Source organism: Rhinoderma darwinii, chromosome 3, assembly GCF_050947455.1.
Source record: "Rhinoderma darwinii isolate aRhiDar2 chromosome 3, aRhiDar2.hap1, whole genome shotgun sequence".
Classification (NCBI taxonomy): domain Eukaryota; kingdom Metazoa; phylum Chordata; class Amphibia; order Anura; family Rhinodermatidae; genus Rhinoderma; species Rhinoderma darwinii.
In genome coordinates this window covers 166,877,910-166,899,250 of record NC_134689.1, presented here as the reverse complement: position 1 = coordinate 166,899,250, position 21,341 = coordinate 166,877,910, and the positions used below count along the sequence as shown (strand labels likewise).

The following is a 21,341-nucleotide window of genomic DNA, read 5'->3' as shown; positions in this document are numbered from 1 at the left end:
CAATTTTACTTAAAGAGGCTCTGTCACCACATTATGTGTCCTATCTCCTAGATAAGGAGATCGGCGCTATAATGTAGGTGACAGTAATGCTTTTTATTTTAAAAAACAATCGATTTTTACCACTTTATTAGAATTTTTAGATTCATGCTAATGAGTTGCTTAATGCCATGGAATGTCTATTCACAATCTCTGCACTTCGTTACTCTGTCTGTGGTAGTTACAGCAGAGGACGCGTAATCTCGCGAGATTACGCAGTAAATGACAGGTTACAACGACATCACGCTTCCTCGGCTGTAACTACCATAGAAACAGTAACGAAGTGCAGAGATTGTGAATAGACATTCCGTGGAATGTCTATTCAATGTCTAAACACTTCAGTATTGTTAATGTGTAAGTATAAGACAGCACATAGCGATCTAACAGGATCCCTATGCGCTGAATAAATGAATGGAGAGGAGTGCATGATGCTGATTGGTCAGCGTCATACACTCCTCTGCACAACGCACACTTGGTCTAAAGTGAATATATGCCCACTTGGAAATTAAGCAACTCATTAGCATAAATCTAAAAACGCTAATAAAGTGGTAAAAATAGATCGTTTTTTTTAAAATAAAAAGCACTTTTGTCACCTACATTATAGCGCCATCTCCTTATGTAGGAGATAGGGCACTTATAATGTGGTGACAGAGCCTCTTTAAGTTTTCTATATAAAATGGCGGTTACAGTCTTTCATAATACATGAAGGCACATCTCTTACAAATAATTAAATCCTTGCAATACAATGAAGCGCCAGATGCAGGAGCGGGGGACCCTCTCTCTCGCTGCTTTCCTTGTGGCTTCCTACCCTTGTCAATTCAGTAGGACGATAAGATTCTGTTCATAATTGCAGCTTTCTGCTTCTGTGTAAAGGCTCTCAGCCTGTCAATAAGGGTAGTAAAGGTGTATATAAGAAGTATGAGACTCACCAACGTATATGGCGACATTGTTCACAGTCCACAGAATGGATTCCTGTTACTCTTAGTAGATTTCAGAAGATGTCCTTCTCTTAAGGCTGTTTCTTTTCTCTTGCGAGCAGTGGCGGATTATCATATGGGCGGTTCGGGCGGCCGCCCGGGGCTCCCGGGGGGCCCACGGCAGCCCGAACCGCACATCGTCTTATAAAACTATTCAGCGCGATAGCGCTGGTAACTGCCGCTACGGAGATGGGGAAAAGGAGCAGGGAATAGGCCTGGGTAGGTAGCAGGCGTTAAGCACGCCTGCTAGTGCTTAGGACACGCCTCCATTGAGTAACAGAACAGCGACGGACGGCTGTTCTGTTACTCCAAAGCTGGAAGAGAAGAGCCGGGTGGGTGGTCACCGTCGCTGAGGTTAGTACTGGCTGCCGGTTTATCCTCCTGCCCAACTGTTTCCCGACCGCTGGCTGTATTTTTACGGCCAGCGGTCAGGGTCCTTAAAACCCGAGCCATAGACTTTTTACGGCTCAGGTTTTAACTTGCTGCCCGCGCGATCGGGCAGCTGAATGTCGGGTCTCCGGCTGTCAGTGATTGCCGGGGACCCTGAGGAGAGGATAGAAGCTGCTTTCGCTGCTTCTGTCTTCTCCAATGTCTTTTTACACAGCACTCAATGAACGCTGTGTATAGGAATAGAGACAGCAGCAGCGGCGCTGTCTCTATTCCTCCCGGTGATCATGGGACTGTTCACATGATCGCTGGGTGCTGTTACTAACAGACTGCTGCTGGGTCTTACTAGACCCAGCACAGCCCTATTAGTGACAATCGTCACTATGAGAGGGCTGATTTCCCCTGTAACTGGGGCTGCTGTGCAGCCCCAGTTACAGTGGAAAAACATGGTGTAAAAGAAAGAAAAAAAATATATAAAGTTCCCCAAAGGTCTTTTTTGACCTTTGAGGGACAGACCATAGTAATAAAAAAATTGTAAAGTAAAGTGCAAAAAAAAACTTAAATAATAAATACACATAAAATACCCACCCCAAAAAAAAACGTTCCCCCCGCCAATCATTGTTGTAACGCTAGCGCTGACCCAATTACCCTAATATAGACATGTACTATATTAAAATTTACGGTAAACAATGACGATTACAAATAAAAGGTCTATTTTAGGGTAAAACTATGTTATTACCAAAAAAAAAGCTGAAACTTAAAAAAGCCTCTTTTTTTACTATTATTTTCAAACTTTATGAATAAAAATTCTAAAATAGCAGAAAAGGTGTGTATAAAAACGATAAAAAAAAGAAACCTGCATTGTCTATGGAAAAAACGTAGCAAAACTCACGTCGTTAGCCCAACAAATAAAAAAGTTATAGCCATTTAACTAACACGTGCTAAAAATGGCTAAACGGTGTCTGGTCCTGTAAGCTCAAAATAGCCCGGTCCTGAACTGGTTAAAGTCACTGGCCGACGCTAGGTGGGGGATTATGCAGTAAGGGTCGGAGGGCTAACCATCTAACTGACGGCATCTAGCTCTATGGGGGGGATAATAGTTTCCCCCCATAGAGCTCTCTTCAGTCAGTTAGACGCTCAACCCCCCCCCCCCTTGCAGTATAGTAACTACTGAGGACCCTATGGGGGAAGGCGGGATTATTCCTAGAGCCCTCTGCCTGCAGTCAGACGGTTAAACCCCCTTGCAGTATAACTCTCCCCCCCCCCCCCATAGAGCTCTCAGCAGTTATTATATTATTTTTTTATTTTTTATAATAAAAATGTGTGTTTGGTGCAACTTTGTAATTACGTTTTATTAAAAAATATTTTCACTTTTTGAGATACAGCTGCTTTGTATCCTGTATCCGTCAGGTCAGCAGGACTGACGGGATCAGTGAAACGGGCCCTGCGCTAAATTATAATCTTAGATGTGATAGATTTGAGGTGGATCCTGCGTGTCACTGATCCTGATGGACACAGGATACAAAGCAGCTGTATCTCAAAAAGTAAATATTTTTTTAATAAAATCATTCAATCACACTGATACACACACATACATTTTATATATATATATATATATATATATATATATATAATATAACGTTTTTAAATGTGTACATGTGGCACTATATACAAGGGGGAGCGCTGTGAGGCACTATATACAAGGGGGAGCACTGTGAGGCACTATATACAAGGGGGAGCGCTGTGTGGCACTATATACAAGGGGGAGCGCTGTGTGGCACTATATACAAGGGGGAGCGCTGTGTGGCACTATATACAAGGAGGTGCGCTGTGTGGCACTATATACAAGGGGGAGCGCTGTGTGGCACTATATACAAGGGGGAGCGCTGTGTGGCACTATATACAAAAGGGGAGGGCTGTGTAGCACTATATACAAGGGGGGGGCTGTGTAGTTCTATCCACAGTGGTATCTGTGTGGCGCTCTTTATAGGGGGGGCTTTTTGGTGCTATTTACAAGAGGGGGAGGGCTGTGTGGCGCTATCTATAGGGGGCAGTGTGTAACGCTCTCTACGGGGGGGATGTGTGATATATAGAGGGGGCTGTGTATGGCGATATCTATGGGGGTATGTAATATCTACAGGGGCTGTATGTGGCACTATGTACAGGGGCTGTGTGCATGTGGTGTTTTACAGTGTGTGGTATTATTATATTCAGGCGCGCAGTGTTTGGTGCTATTATATTTAGGGGTACAGTATGTGGCACCATGATAACTTTATTTTCGTTTATAGGTGTGGAAATGTTGGAAAAGTGAGGAGACGTCTGAGTGGCAAATTCTGCAGAAATGAGTCATGGCCGGGAGAAGTCGTCATGAGCGCTGGACCGGATGGAGAAGAAAAGAGGAAAAAAACTACTAGAATCTGAGACGTCGTCACCTGTGAGTCACTAGATTTATAGAGAATCTGTCACCTCTCCTGACATGTTTATTATAGGAAATCCTTGTATTTCACAAAAAGTCTTTCTGCAGTCCAGGACTGATAGACAATTCCCCTTGTCAGGCAGATGTGTCCCTGCACAGTGTGATACTGTAAGTATGTAGGGACACAGCCCTGTGACAAGGGAAATCGTAACACTGTTAATGCTTGCCCAAAAAAGTAGTGTTAAAAATAGTTACGGCGCGGCAGGGCGGCGGTGAGGAAGGGGGTGCCCAAGTTTGGGTAACAGCCCAGGGCCCATGGTCTACTTAATCCGCCACTGCTTGCGAGCTATACTATGGCCTGATGTTCTGGGCGTTTATTTGCATACATTCTCCTGTACTTGGTTTGCATTGATTTTTGGTATCTACACACTCTGAATTATTATTGATAGCTCCATATAGCTGCTCCTGTATTATTGCTATCCATCTTTCTTGTATTTTATGTTTTCATATTTATATGTGGGCTTTACATAGATGCAGTAGTTTAGCGGTACTTGTGGGTGGTTGTACTGTATACCACTTGGCATGTTTCCATCTTGCCTTTACTGTATCTCTATCCTCCCATGGTCCTACGTTTTAACAATGTCAAATATATTTTTGTATATATATATGATTGATCTCTGTATAATAAAGATTTTATATTTTTGCTATTTTTGGGCTTTTGTGCGCTTTCTTTTGTTGTGTATAGGCTGTCTGATGTTCTAGGCAACCTGTCTCTGGATCTTAGATGGAAGGTCACAGGTACCACTCTCCTCCTCTCCAACTCCAACTGATTCTAACTGCTAACTGACACTCCTCCTCTAACTGAACCAGGTCCACCCTCTATCTCCTAAGCTCCTCCCACCTTCTGGAAACTTCTTAGTCTAATCCACTCCTGCATAGGCTGTAACACAGTGCATTGTAACTTTACATTTCTTATTTTAAAGTGACACTACCTAAAAGTGCAAAAATGTCATAAAATTAATTTACAACACATCTCACAAGTAATGTCTTGGGGGACATTACACTTGCAAAAGTATGTTTTAGTGATCTGATACTTGTTTTGCAGTTGTTCAAATGATAATAATACATTGTTAACAAAGATGTCATCTAAAACCTAGAAAGAAGAGTGCAAGAATTTTTCTAAATTAAATAGGCCTGCATTATTCCATAAAAGAGTTTCAGTTGGAATATGGGTAAACAAAGGGATTTTCATTTTAGTCCTTCCAAACCATTCAGGCCACTTTGTGCATTGGTAAATGTCTAGCTTGGATTTCCTGGGGATGTTGTAGGATCGGCCACATTGCCTGGAGTTTTGAGAAATTTGCAAGGTAAGTGTCAGGTTTTGACAGGCTATCCGGTGATAACCAGGAGTTTAAATACTTGAGTTGGCCAGTCAAGTAATATAGATATACAGTATATCAGATAGTGCCAAACCAGCTAAGACTTTAGGACAATGTAGCTTGGCAAGCTGAAGTTTAGACCTGGAAAAGCAAAAACATGTTGGAGAATGTAGAGATATTTGGACAACTTCACCGTCCTAATAATATTTATACACTCTTCTGTAGACATAGGCAATGCACCTCATAATTTAAACTTATCTTTAAATATTGGTAATAAGGGTTGGAAAGTGCATCTGACGTCATTAGAAATGTGGACACTAGTGACATAAACATAATAGATGATTCATTCAATTAATTCAGAGTCCCGATTATAAACGAAATTCATTGATCAAGTGGCTATCCCTAGGGAGCAAAGTATCAGGTTGGGATAGGAAGAGAATTAGCTCATCTGCATATAAAACTACGTGATCTTCTCCAGAAGTATGCGGAATTCCTTTGTAGTTGAGGTCATGTCGGAGACGAACCATGATTGGTTAGAATTTGTCAACATTTTTTTGGAGGGAAGGCCATTAGATGGAGTAGAATACTCCATTTTGACTGACCCAATCTGGGAGACAATTTGTACTCTGCAGAGATTGTCGGAAGTACTGTGGCCTGGAAGGAATCCAGCTTGATCTGAAAAAAATCATAGATGTGCTAACTTTGTTAAGACCATTAGCCAGGACTTTGGTGTGTAGCTTGTAATCAATATTTAATAAAAAGATGGGTCTGTATGACCTGCACTTTATAGAATATTTGTCTGGCTTTAGTATTACAACTATGGATGTGTCATAGAATGAAAGGGGGAAGGATTTTTGCTCAAGGGAGGAACAGTATATCTTCAGGAAAGTGATTTTTATTTCCGATATTTACGATACACTTCCAAGTAAAGTCTTTCTGGATCCGGCGAATTGCCCTTTGTCAAATCTGCTAAGGCATAGGGCCGTCCATATAAGATTTTTGTCTTCAGACATATGAAATCTGACAAATATGTTGAAACGTTAACGTCTGTACTATTTAAGTATTGGTAGAATGAGGTGAAATATTGTAGGATAGATGGAGTAGAAGTAAGAGTTTTCACTGATAGAGAGTGGATTTTAAGGACGGTAGCAGTAGATTTTGACTGGTTGCCCACTTCAAAGTCCTTCTGATTGGCAAAGAAAGTACCACATTTCTTCTGCTGTAGATAAAACAAGTATTTCCTCCCAGCTTGTACCCAAGATAAGCTTTTGGTTTCAATAGGATCTGCTACATATGCTTCCAGTGTTTGGCATGTTAAAATCAGGGATGATAAAGGATATAGAAGATCCACGCAAATATGCCTTAAAGGTATTTCAAAAGGATGAGTGATTAACATATGGTATTTTCTCCGCAAGGAATATACCCAGTGAGTCAGGAATTCTATGTTTCTTTTCTAGTGGAGTCAGCCAAGATGGATGTATTAGTCGGTAATGTTCATTAGCAGGAGATGTAGTTGGCTTAAAGTCTGATATTAAGGGGGAATGATATAGCTTGATGCTATATGGAGACCAGAGTTGAACAACCTTAAACATTGCCACAGACAGGGCCGCTTTTGCCATTAGTTGAGATGAGTATCTCTCCTCAGACGGCACTATGCAGTGTTTCAGAGGGGGCGGCACAGAGCCACGGGAAGATATTCCCTCTTAATTGTAGCAAGTGCTGCCCACCCCACTGATGATATCCAGCCTAGCAGAACGCCAACTTGTCCTTCCCATTCTGCTCAACCTCAGCAACACGCCGCTGTGAATATTACGCGCGGTTTTGCCGTGCGTATTTCCGTGAGGCAAATCCGCAGCATAATACAGTACCAGCAAAGTCAATGGGATTTTAGGAAATCTCATGTACACGCTGCAGTTTTTTTCGGCATGTAAATTGACCTGCGGTGCGTATTTTAAAATCCACAGCATGTCAATTTAGCTTGTGTTTCCGCTTGCGAAGTTGATCTGCCTAGTTCTAAGAAAAAACGCATAAAAACCCGCAGCATGAAAACACAACGATCTATGCAACAAAATGCAAAAACGGCACCAAACACTGCATCAAAAAATGTGCAATTAGGTGCGCTTTTTCCCTGCCAATTTCCTGCATTTTCGTGCACTTTTGATGCATATTTTCCGCAGCAACATACGCAACGTGTGCATGTAGCCTAATACTTCCCTTGATGCTGGCTTCCCCTGCCGCCCCACTCAGTACATCATTCAAAAGGAGTCACTGTCCATGGATTAAGGGGGCTGGTTAAGGAAATAACTGCGATGGGTCCTGGATACTGTCGCTAACACCAGCGCCTAAAGGTGAAGAGGAACCCTGGGCAAGGAGCAATAAATAAATAAATTAGTCTGATCTGGGGCTTGATTTTATTTTGAGGTCTGGGATTTGATGTATCCCATACCCCATCATACATTCCCCTGAGTTCATATATTTAACACCAAAAAATATATATACAGTCCAGTCCAGCAGTATTTAGACAGTGACACAATTTTTACAATTTAGCCTCTGTACACCACCACAATGTAGTTAAAACAACGCTATCAAGATGAGAGTAAAGTGTAGGCTTTAATTTGAAGAAGTTTTAATAGAAAATATTGTATTAACCGTTATGAATTACAGCCATTTTTTACACAGTTCCTAAATTTTCACAGTCTCAAAAGTAATTGGACAAACTAACAGAATTCTAAATAAAAGGATTTTTAATACATTGATGCAAATCTTTTGTAGTCAATGAATTCCTGAAGCCTGGAGCTCATGGAATTCAACAAATGCTAATTTCCTTCCCTTGACATGCTTTGCCAGTCCTTTACTGCAGCCACATTCAATTACTGCTTGTTTGTGGGTCTTTCTGGTCCTTCAGTTTTGTTTTCAGTAAGTAAAAAGCATGCACAATTGGATTAAGGTCAGATGATTGACTGTCAGGTCATTGAAGAATATTCCATTTATTTGCCTTAAGAAACTCTATCAGTTTTACAGCATTTGACTGAACGTGAGCAGAGAGTACTTTATAGCTCTATACACCAGAATTCATCATGCTACTTCTATCCACAGGTAAATCATCAAGAGCACAACTGGGAGTGCTGATCTCTAGGGTCTGTATGCTTTTTTTTACTTATTTTACTGACAACTTATATTTTAGTCTCTATTCCCTGGTGATTTACTTTTGTGTAGCTAAGCTGATACTATGTGGCAATGATTGAGTACTGACTATCCACTATTTATAATGTAATTTTGATTTAAATTTTGTAATTATAAGTATGTACCCGAAAGCTGCGTTCAATGTTGAAGTTATCTTACTTGTTTTTATTAAGAATATATTTTTATCATTTCACGATTTCCAGTAAAGATGCATTTTTGCATTATGAGGGGTGTTTTTCTTAAGCTCCTTTTTTATTTAATAGGTGCTGTGTGTTTTATTGCAGGTGCCCCAAAAGTAATAGGTTGTTCCGAAAGAAAAGCTAACATAGTTGAAAAGGTAAGAAAATAATCATACTGTTACATAGCACAAGTTCTTCAGAAGACCTAGAACACATGCCCTACTATTCATAATATCATCCCCCAATATCAGACCCAAATAGAATATTTAGCCCTACTCTGGCAGCTTTGGTTCACCTCTATACTCATGACAGATTCCATACATAGATCTTTCTCCACCAGACTTTGTGTCACTTCAAGCTACTTGATATTTTGTTTGTCAGCTTCTCCACCCTTTATTTTTTTGCATGGAAATTTTCCTGCATCTAAGGATAGAGATTTATCAAGACTGGCATTCTATTGAGCAGTATAAAAGTATCTGAAGTATTAGTCTACCATGGGCTGTATTCCAAAGCACGTCTTGGCTCATACAGCTCACAGAACTGAAATGCCAGGTTGCATTGAGTAGTGACAGTAAATGTTAGTAAATTAGTCGCACTTTGTGTAACTGGCAGGCTATGCCCTCTTCTTTTGACACAAAGTAGTATTGTCATTTATTTTAGAGAAAGTACGGGGGCTCTTCAAAAATGATAGCCTTCAAGCCAAACACCTTTTTTTTATGTAATTACACAAAAAAAACTGGCAAAATTGCATTAATAAATCTCCCACAATGTGGGATCTCCCTATATATTTATAAACAATAACTTCCTCGCTTCTGGGGGCATGATGGTCAAGAATCATTGAAGCATTCAACTCTAATTATCAAGTTTCCTCTTGAACACAATGCCAGTCCATGAAGTATTTTGTGCCCTTAACTTTTTTATGGTCCCAACTATTCTGAACTTATTCGGAATACAGGGATTCACCTTTCACCCCACAACCTCTGTAGCATGAAATCCTTAATATACAGTACATTTTACAATCTATAATTCACATTAGGAAAAGTCCTTTTTGAGTAGTGACTAATCTACAGAAACATACATTGAGATAGTTAGAAATAAAGGAGTCCATGGATGCGTGTATGCATAAAGTCCTTTATTTGGGAGGCTCCACAAATCCAACTCATATCTTCCCAAGTAAGGAATTTCCATGATATAATAAGATTATTTGCTTGTCACATTTAAGTTATCTCCAGAAGGATTACATTTGTGCTTCCAAGTTACATACTCTATAGACATGCAGTTTGGAAATACTGTACCAGATCTGAACCACAAGCTATAAGGGTATGTGCACACAATAGCAGGCATTTACGTCTGAAAAGACAGACTGTTTTCAGGAAAAAACAGCTGCCTCGTTTCTCCTCCTCGCATTTTGCGAGGCTTCTCTGACAGCCATAAATTTTGAGCTGTGCTTCATTGACTTCAATGAAGAACGGCTCAAATTACGTCTGAAAGAAGTGTCCTGCACTTCTTTTGACGAGGCTGTATTTTTACGCGTCGTCATTTGACGGCTGTCAAACGACGACACGCAAATGACAGGTTGTCTGCACAGTACGTCGGCAAACCCATTCAAATGAATAGGCAGATGTTTGCCAACGTATTGTAGCCCTATTTTCAGACGTAAAACGAGGCATAATACGCCTCGTTTATGTCTGAAAATAGGTTGTGTGAACCCAGCCTTAGACGTAGCCATAGCCCAAATAATACGTTGAAACAGTGGTTTCCAACAGGGGTGCCGCTACACTCCGCTCATCCACTGCCATAAAAAAAAGTCTGCTACAAGCTCCGCCCCGACACTTACTACTTCAACTATCCTTGAAGCAGACAAGAAGCATGCACGCACGTCTGCTACAAGTACCGCCCACCTCTTCTTGCCTGAAGAGCCTGATGGAGGGAGAGGAGCCATTAACGCTGCAGTCCTGGGCAGCATAAGAATTTTGTTAAGGAATCGCTAGTTGAGCAATTCCCACGGTGGAAGTTTATGGAATTGCTAGGTGAGCGATTCCCCAAAGGCTGCTGGAGACTGTTAGCAGTGAGCGTGCAAATAAATCCGCAACCCCAAATCTGTCACAACTCTGATCAACAGATTCTAAGGCTACTCTATGATGTTCGCTTGAGCCCACCACAAGGCAGGTTGGTTTTTGCTCCATAGAACCCAGGTTGTTTTAACAGAGCTCAATGTTGGATAAGAGGTGCAATGCAGGCTATACCAGAACAGGTAACAAGACAGCCAGAGGGTAAACAAAAAGTCTAAATCAAAAAGCAAGTGGAAGTCAGGAATAGTAGCGGTCAGAACCAGCCAGGAGCAGAAAGTCTAAATCAGCAAACAAAGGGTAATCCAGAGACAAGCCGAGATCCAGTTCCAAAAAGTCCAAGAAGTAAAAGGTATAGTCAGTAGCTTGATCAAAACACATGTAGACAGGAAAATTCACAAGCAAAGAAAAAGGGGAGGAAGCCAGGTATAATTACTCCACCCTACACCTGACAGGAAGAAAGTCAGAGAAGTGGGATAGGCTCAACAAGTAAAACCAGAACCGCCCAGAAGCTAGACTAGTAGTCATGGCGATCTTAAAGGAACAGACGTTTCCTAACACATTTGTTCCTTCTCCAGGAGTAAGCACACTTTTGTGCAATTACAATCAAATCACTATTATGTGTTTGTAGTGGCGTTATAGTGTGCTAACTTCGGTGTGTGATGGTCACTTTGCTCTGGGGCTGATGGTCACTTTACTGGGGGGTGACGGTCATTTTACTGTGAGTGGGGGGCTGATGGTCATTAAACAATGAGCGGGGGCTGATGGTCATTGTATTGTGAGTAGGGGCTGATGGCCATTTTACTGTCAGTAGAGGGTTTGATGGTCATTTTACTATGAGTGGGGGGCTGATGGTCATTTTACTGTGAGTGGGGGGCTGATGGTCATTTTACTGTGAATAGGGGGCTGATGGTCATTATGCTATGAGGGGGGTGTCAGAGAAGACCGCCACTGATTTTCAGCCAATTTTGAAGCTGAAAGCGTTTTTTGAGGCTTTTTTTAGGACGTTTTTGGAGCTGTTTTTCTATTGGCACTATGGAAAACAGCTCCAAACACGGCTGAAGAAGTGACATGCTCCTTCTTTTTACGCAGTGTTTTTTTACATACCCTTTTTTAACGAAACACAGTTTTTCCCATTGAATTCAATTGGCAGATGGAAGTAGGCGCTCAGCTCCGGTTATTTAAGGTTATTTAGAGGTGTTTACGCCTTGAAATACGCCAGAAAACACTGCGTAAACATACCCGTCTTATGACTGCGTAAGCAATGCTGTGCTTGCAATTTGTTTGTTAGAATATATACACCAGGATAATGCAATCTTCTGAAACTGTGTGATGAAATTCGAAGGTTGTTTAAATGTATATATTTTAAAATTCTTTATTCTGCTTATGGCAACAATAGGTCAAACAATTACTACACTGACAAATCTTCCTGTCCTAAGACAGAGGCTTAAAGGTTTTTTAGGAGGGTTTTTTTTTCTTCCAGAAATGAGCAGATGACTATAAAATAACCAATATACCAAAATACAATTATTACTAATCCCCACTATATAATACTCACACACATCATTATACAATTTAGCCACTGAAGGCATTGCGAATGAGCAGATACATTTACAGAGCAAAATCCCATGGGCAATGTGGTCATGTGACTATGCCATGTGACTGCATGGACATGACGTCACAATTACAACTGGCCATATTGTTTGCACAATGGAGATCATAACAAATCATGAAGTCAAACCACAGACTTAATATCTTTCCATCCTTAGGGCCTGTTCACATCAGCATTGCCCTTCTGTTGAGGGGTTCCGTCGGAGGTTTCCGTCAGATTAACCCCTCATGTAAACCTTAGCTTCCGTTTCCCTCACCATTGTTAATGGTTTCTGTTGGTCACTGTTGTGACAGGGTTCGGTTATTTTGACGGAACCAATAGCGCAGTTGAGATCAATGGTGAGGGAAACGGAAGCTAAGGTTTTCGTTTGCCTTTCCGTTGAGGGGTTAACCTGACAGAAACCTCAGACGGAACCTCTTAACGGAAGGGCAATGCTGATGTGAACAGGCCATAACATGCAAAAGAAAACTTTGTTTAAAGGCTGTTGGAGTCCTGGTGTTCCTTCTGACTCTGGGATAATTCTTCCATGTGCCGTCACATGGCTGCTTCCTCAAATAGCAGCCATGGACATCACACGCCTATGGACAAAAATCGAACCTACTACTGAGCCTACTACAATTTAAGCACATGGCTTGTGACATGACGTATTGTTAGGGTATGTTCACACACAAACTCGAAAACGTCTCAAAATATGAGGCTGTTTTCGAGGGAAAACACCTCCTGATTTTCAGAAGTTTTTTAAGCCACTCACGATTTTCGCTGCGTTTTTCGCTGTTTTTTACGGCCGTTTTTGGAGCTTTTTTCTATAGAGACAATGAAAAACACCTCCAAAGAGGTGCACTTCTTTTTCGCGGCCGTTTTTTTTTACGCGTAAAAAACGCAGTGAAAAAAGGCTCCGTCGGAAAAGAACGTCGTTTTCCCATTGAAATGAATGGGCAGATGTTTGGAGGCATTCTGCTTCCGATTTTCCGGCCGTTTTTCGGCCGTTTACGGCCCAAAAAACGGCCGAAAATAGGTCGTGTGGATATACCCTTACAGTTGCCAAAGGCGAACCTGGGAGAAAATGAAACTGGTGGACTGGGGACAGAGGTAAGTGTATTGAAAAGGTTTTCTTTTCTTGTTTTGTTTTTTTTATTCCCAACAGGTTGTGTGGTTAATATGTTTACATCTTCAAAGAAAGATTATCTAGAAAATTATACATGTATTTTGTATTGTTTTACTTTTATTTGTTTATGAATGACAGAACATTCATAATATTTGTAACTGTCAATAGTAGCTCTTTACAAAAGACATTTATTAAAATATTTAATAGTGTTTAAGTTATATTGGATTTACATATATAGGCCCTGTTCACACAGAATTTTTTTCACAGGTAGATTTTGACCTGATTTCTGCTGCGTTTTTCGCCCACGGCTATTAAGCGCTGCATGCAAAAAACCCAGCGAAAAACGCTTTCTCTGCCTCCCATTGATTTTAATGGAAGGTCAGAGGAGGAACCGCGGCAAGAAAGAGCATGCCGCTTTTTTTCCGTGCGAGCGACTAAAAACCACAGTGGAAAAAAACGCCTCCGTCTCCCATTGAAATCAATGCGAGGCGGTTTAGGACGTTTTTTTGCCGCTCATTCCGATGCGGTGTCCGCGTCAAAAAAAAAGTCTGTGTGAACTGGGCCATGTAGTAGAGCTTCTCTGTTTCTTAGTTTTCTTGCAAATGCCTTACCTTGTCTTAACCCCCTCCCGCACCTTGACGTTAATGAACGTCAATGTGTGCAGTAACTTCGCGCACCTTGACGTTCACTAACGTCAGTGCTTTGACAGTTAACCGCCGCGCGGCGCTACACCGCAGCGGCGGTTAAACTGTGCAGGGTGTCAGCCCTGCTCTCCCTGTTGCCGATCAGCGGCCTGTCGCCGCTGAAATCGGCAATTAACCCCTTCGATGCGGTGGTCGATTGCGATCCCCACATTGAAGAGGTTTACAGCGGATCGGCAGCCCCCCACATGTATTTGCGGGGGCTGGCGATCCTTCTCACGGCAACCAGAGGCCAGACAATGACCTCCGGGTTGCCATGTACGGAAGCCTCGGAGGATCAGCCTCCGGCCGTTCCTCCTCTGCTTCCTGTCAGTGTGACAGTTACGTCACAATGACAGTTACAACACATTACACTACGTGTGTAGTGTAATGTGTTCCAGCAGCGATCAGAGCTGCAAGTCTAAGTGTCCCCTAGTGGGACAAGTAAAAAAAGTAAAAAAAAGATAATAAAAATGTTTTGAAAAAGTGTAAAAATAAAAGTTAGAAGTGACATAAACAAAGAATGCTTTTTTTCCTATAATAAGTCTTTTATTATAGGAAAAAAATTAACACGATAAAAAAAGTACACATATTTGGTATCACCGCGTTCGTAACGACCCCGACTATAAAACTGTAATATTATTTTTCCCGCACGGTGAACACCGCGAAAAAAATAAACGAAAAACAGTGCCCGAATCACAATTTTTTGGTTACCACCCCTCCCAAAATCGACAATAAAAAGTGATCAAAAAGTCGCATGTACGCCAAAATGGTACCAATGCAAACTACAACCCGTCCCGCAAAAAACAAGCCCTTACACCGCATTTTTGACTGAAAAATAAAAAAAGTTATCGCTCTCAGAATATGGTGACACAAAAAAGAATTTATTTTATAAATAAGTGATTTTATTGCACAAACGCTGCAAAACATCAAAAAGTTATATACGTATGGTATCGCTGTAATCGTATCGACCCGCAGTATAAAATATAATGGTAATTTATAGCCCAGGGTGAACGCCATAAAAAACAGTTTCAGAATTGATGGTTTTTGGTCACCTTGCTTGCCAAAAAATTTAATAAAACGTGATCAAAAAAATTTCTAGTACCCCAAAATGGTACCAATGAAAACTACAGATTGTCCCGCAAAGAATAAACCCTCACCCAGCTCCGGTGGAAAAAAAATAAAACCGTTCTGGCTCTCAGAATATGGCGATGCAAAATGTGCAGTGTTCCAAAAGCAGATAAGATCGGACGCCTTTTATCAGTGCGACACCGGCCACATATCTGCGGATTATTATTTATTTACTGCATTATTATACCCTCTTATTATACCCTGATGTACCCCGCACAGATAACATGTACCCTGATGTACCCCGCACAGATTACATATGCCCCCACATTATATATTGAGACACCAGTAAAACCCCAAACAGAACTACTACCAAGCTACATCTGCGCCCCAAAAGCCAAATGCTGCTCCCTCCCTTCTGAGCCCTGCAGCGTGCCCAAACACCAGTTTACGCCCATAGATATGGCATCGCCATACCCAGGAGAACCCGCTTAATATTTTATGAGGTATTCGTCTTCAGTGGCACAAACTGGGCATAACATGTAGTGCACTAAAATGGCATATGAGTGGAAAATTTTAATTTTTACTCTGCACCATCCGCTGCACATTAACCCCTGCGCGCACCACAACATAGCATGTCGTAGTGTGGGGGGGGGGTGATGCATGGAGCGTCTCACGTGAAAAATAAAGCATTTAAAACGCCAAAATCACTGTTTTTTGGTCACCTTGGCTCTACCTAAAAATGTAATAAAAAGTGCTCAAAAAGTTGTATGTACCAAAAAATGGTACCAATAAAAACGACCGCTCGTCCCTCAATAAATAAGCCCTCATACCGCTCTATTGACTGAAAAATAAAAAAGTTGTGGCTCTTGGAAAGCGGGGAGGAAAAAACTAAAAAGGAAAAGAAAAAAATGGATCAGTCCAGAAAGGGTTAATTACTTTCTAATGAAAAACCATTTATGACCACACGTGGGGTATTGCCGTACTCGGGAGAAATTGCTTTACAAATGTTGGGCAGCATTTTCTCCTTTATCCTTTGTGAAATTGAAAAAATACAACATTTTAGTGGAAGAAATGTTGATATTCATTTTCACGGCCTAATTCTAATAAATCCTGCAAAAGACTTGTGGGGTCTAAATGCCCACTATATCCCTAGATAGATTCTTTAAGTGGTGTAATTTCCACTTTTGGGGGGTTCCACTGTTTGGCCTCTCAGGGGCTTTGCAAATGCAACATGGCACCCAAAAACCATTTCAGCTAAATTTGATCTCCAAAAGACAAATAGCGCTCCTTCCCTTCTAAGCTCTGCTGTGGGTCCAAACAGCCGTTTATTACCACATATGGCATATTTCCGTAATCGGGAGAAATTGTTTTACAAATGTTGGGGTGCTTTTTCTCCTTTATTCCTTGTAAAAATTAAAAATGGCTACCTTTTTTCAGAAAAAAAGTAGATTTTTACCTTTACAGAATAATTCCAATGAATTCAGCAAAACAACTGTGGCATCAAAATGCTAACTTTACCCCTAGAAAAATTCCTTGATGAGTGTAGTTTCCAAAATGGGGTCACTTTCCGGGGGTTTCCACTATTTTGTTCCCTCCAGTGCAATTCAAACGCGACACGGCACTGAAAACTATTCCAGCAAAATCAGAATTTCAAAATCCAAATGGTGCTCCTTTCCTTCTGAGTCCTGCTGTGGGTCCAAACTGCAGTTTATTACCACATATGGGGTATTGCTGTAATCGGGAGAAATTGCTTTACATATGTTGGGGTGTTTTTTCTCTTTTATTCCTTGAAAAAATAAAAAAATTCTACGTTTTTTTCAGAAAAAAAGTAGATTTTCATCTTCACATACTAATTCAAATACATTTTGCAAAAAAACTGTGGGTTCAAAATGCTAACTATACCCATAGATAAATTCCTTGAGGGGTGTAGTTTCCAAAATGAGGTCACTTTTGGGGGTTTTTATTGTTTTGGCCCCACAAGACCTCTTCAAACCTGACATGGTACCTAAAATATATGCTAAAAAAAAAGGAGGCCCCAAAATCCACTAGGTGCTTCTTTGCTTCTGAGGCCTGTATTTCAGTAAATTAGCGCACTAGGGCTACATGTGGGATATTTCTAAAAACTGCAGAATCTGGGCAATAAATAATAAGTTCCATTTCTCGTGTAAAAACTTCTGTGGTATAGAATTTTTTTTATTACAAATGAATTTTGTAAAAAAAAAATGACATTTGTAACTTTCACCTCTACTTTGCTTTAATTCCTGTGAAACGCCTAAAGGGTTAAAACACTTTCTGAATGCTGTTTTGAATACTTTGAGGGGTGCAGTTTTCAAAATGGGGTGATTTATGGGGACTTTCTAATAAATAAGACCCTCAAAGCCACTTCAGAACTGAACTGGCCCCTGTAAAAATCGGCTTTTGAAATTTTCTTGAAAATATGAGAAATCGCTGCTAAAGTTCTAAGTCTTGTAACGTCCTAGAAAAATAAAAGAATGTTCAAAAAACGATGCCAAACTAAAGTAGACATATGGGGGATGTTAACTAGTAACTATTTTGTGTGGTATTACTATCTGTTTTACAAGCAGATACATTTAAATTTAGAAAAATGCTAATTTTTGCAAATTTTCTTCAAATTTTGGTGTTTTTTACAAATAAATATTGAATTTATCGACCAAATTTTTTCCGTAACATAAAGTACAATATGTCACGAGAAAACAATCTCAGAATCACTTTGATAGGCAAAAGCATTCCGGAGTTATCACCACATAAAGGGACACATGTCAGATTTGAAAAATCGGCTTCGTCCTGAAGGCCAAAACAGGCTCAGTCCTGAAGGGGTTAATGAAAGGCGGGTCTTATGAATCAAACATCCTTCAAGTCACATACAATAGGTGTCTAATGTTGCCATTTATAAATTATAACTATAGTGATATGCTTATATATATATTTTTATGTGTGTTATTCTAACTAAACTAGGAAAAATCAGTGAACACAAATTCGTGTATTAGTATTGATCGTTATAAAATTGTATTTATCACTATTCATAATTTATGATGTAGCTCTAAATAACATTGCAACATTCCAGTTGATGTTCTGACCTCGCAGTTAACCTATTGTTATTTGCCTTCAAAACTGTAACATTTTAGATGAGCTGTATGATTAAATAATGACTTTTTTGAAGGACAGAAAATGACAATAAAAATTTAGCAACGTAAAACATACATTTCGTGCTATGAAGATTTTTTTGTAACAAACAGTATTAATAGAAATTTAAAATATACTGTTTATATGATTCACAGAAAACCTACTGTTTCTTATGTAGTTTATAGATATAAAAAACATAGTCTATGGCCAGTCCACATTTTTTCTGAAGTAATACTCTAGAAGCTTCAACTAATAATGGGCTGGGTTAGATATTAAAAAGCACATCTCTTAAGATTATTAGAATTCCTAGAAAATATAACAAGAGAGACGGAATCAAAACAATAGTATATTAAGGCTATGTTCATACTGAGTTTTTTGCAGGCAGAATTTCTGCCTCAAAATTCCATTTGGAAGTTTGAGGCAGATTTTCCTCTCCCTGCACGCCGATTTTCGCTGCGTTTTTCGTCCGCAGCCATTGAGCGCAACGGGCGTAAAATGCCGCGAAATACGCTTTCTCTGCCTCCCATTGATGTCAATGGGAGGTCAGAGGCGTAAATGCCCGAAGATAGGGCATGTCCCTTCTTTCTCCCGCGAGCCGGTTTTACCGCTCGCTGGAAAAAGACGCCTCCGCCTCCCGTTGAAATCAATGGGAGGCATTTTCGGGCCGCTTTTGACGAGTTTTGCGGCGCGGTTTGCACTTCAAAAAACTCGTCAAAAAACTCGTCAAAAACTCTGTGTGAACATAGCTTAATAAAGAAAAATGTGTTTCGGGACTGAAGTAGTTTGTTACACAGGTGACAAAATGCATTTCTCTTTAATAACATACCATTGTACTGTTTCCTACATGGTCTGTGTAGATCACTGCTGGCAGCCCTTTGATTGTTTTTTTTTATCCTTGCTTCTTATATAGCTTCCTGGAGAGCAAGGTCTTGCTTGAACACTACAGGGTGGAGCAACTTCCTATTTCATACCATCATCAGGAAAGTGCCTGAATTTGCACAACACCCATAAATGAGCAATTTTCTACCAATTTCATTATACTAAAGACTATTACGCTAAGGGCATGCCCCCACGTGGCGGATTTCTGCAGACACTGTCTGCATCAATGCCGCACATAATCCGCATTGCGGATTATGCTGCGGATTTTACCAAAGTGCTGCGGATTGCCTTGCGGATTTAGGTGCGGATTTAGGTGCGGATTTCCAAGGCAAGTCTTCCAAAAAAGGAACTGACATCATTTGTGAGGTCAGTTCCTATGACGACGTGCTGGACACACCCATGGCATGTATAAGTGTGGCCAGAAAGAGAAGTGAATCTGCCAGGAGAAGTATACTTGTCCGAAGTGTGGGACAATGCCTGACATCCAGGAGCGACCACTTCAATTACGCCGACAATATTTGATTCTGCTGCTGCGCACCATAGTGAGCATTGTCCGTCGTCGGCAAAGGCAACGTGTAAGTAATATTTTGTCACCTACACACGTCCTAGGCAAAAGTATATGTTTCTGTCTGCTAATGATATAGTAACATGATTATTGGATTTCACAATCATTATTTGCACGCAGGCTGAAGAAAGAGGCCGTGTCCGACTGTGGGTTCACCCTTTGGTTGCTGAAAGATCACCCAAAGGTCATTTTGCACTTCTTTACCGCGATCTAAGAAGGTATATATTTTTGATACAATCTTTCATTGTCACTGCCCCATAGGTTCTGTTAGGTAACTTAACAGAACATGCTTCATATGTTTTGGAATGAGTCTCTGCTCATCTGGCTGCTACATGTGAGAGTAGGGTGTAGAGTAAAGTGTTGGCCAGGCTTGAAAACGCGCTGTTCTGTGCAGTGGATAGGCCATTGATTTCTCATCGCTTGGCCTCTGACAGTCGTCGCTGTCACCGATCAGTTGCCGTTAAGGGTCCATAGTGTTCGGATACCCTTCTTTTGCTTAAGTTGCTCACAATTCAATAGCTAACACAGCTGCAGTGGCCAATCCCACGAATTCAAAGCCTATCCCATTGAAGTGCATCTGAGACAGATCGCATAGTCACAACATACGCTACATGTCATGAAGTCAAGGAATTCAAGGGGTAGTAGCAGTCGTCCGAGCACAGTGGCCGCTTCCAAACAGCTACTCGGTGACGGTCTCGTGTGGAGGACCCAGAAGGATCATATCTTGATGGCCTATCCTGAGCATACCACATTCATTACTCGTGTCTGGACCACACCTCTGGCAAACCTCCGTAAAAGTAGTAGAGAAGGACGAAGGGTTTCATTCGTGCACACCACATGGTGTGTGTAAATGCTGGCATGTGTTTCCCACTTAGGCTGTTTACCCCGCATTTAGGTTAATCATCTTTGTGGTTTGTTCTAGATATCCTGAAAAATTTACGGGATTCTGCCGGCTTAGCATCCAAGCATTTGACAGGCTGCTCGAAATTGTCAGGCCTCACATTACCAAGCAGAATACCGTGATGAGGATGGCGATTGCTGCTGAGGAAAGGTTGCTCATCACCTTGCGGTAAGTTGCCACATTTATGCGTGTCATCTAACATACAATCAATTTCCCTATTGTGCGTTTGGTGAGATTGGGTAAGTTTCTTGTTTCGAGAAACATATGTATTATAGTCTCCCTACATGTTGTTATTACTAAATTGTGGTATGTAATGTAATTAATTATGTGTTTTGTTTGTTTTTTTTCAGATTTTTGGCCACAGGCGAGACGTATGCATCCCTGCACCTCGAATTTCGTGTTGGCAAATCCACCATTTCACAAATTGTGAAGAGCACATGCAAAGTTCTGTGGGAACAATTGCAGCCCATTGTCATGCCTTGCCCCACTCCAGAGATTTGGTTAAATGTCGCAGCAGGCTTTCAAAATGCCACCAATTTCCCAAACTGCATAGGCGCAGTTGATGGGAAGCATGTAAGGGTGCAGCAGCCACCGCACTCAGGATCACGCTTCTTTAATTACAAGAAGTATTTTTTCGGTCGTCCTGATCGCGGTGGCTGATGCACATTACAAATTTGTTGCCATTGATGTTGGTGCCTATGGTAGTACTGGGGACTCACGGGTGCTGCGAGCCTCCCAGATTGGCCTACAAATTCTCC

General features: G+C 40.9%; 1 protein-coding gene across 4 annotated transcripts in view; it reads right to left on the bottom strand.

Moving 5' to 3' along the window:
* The window catches only part of TAFA2 (TAFA chemokine like family member 2), a 343,128-nt gene that overhangs the window by 240,417 nt on the left and 81,370 nt on the right, over positions 1-21,341 (bottom strand). The gene's annotated exons all lie outside the window — the stretch shown is intronic.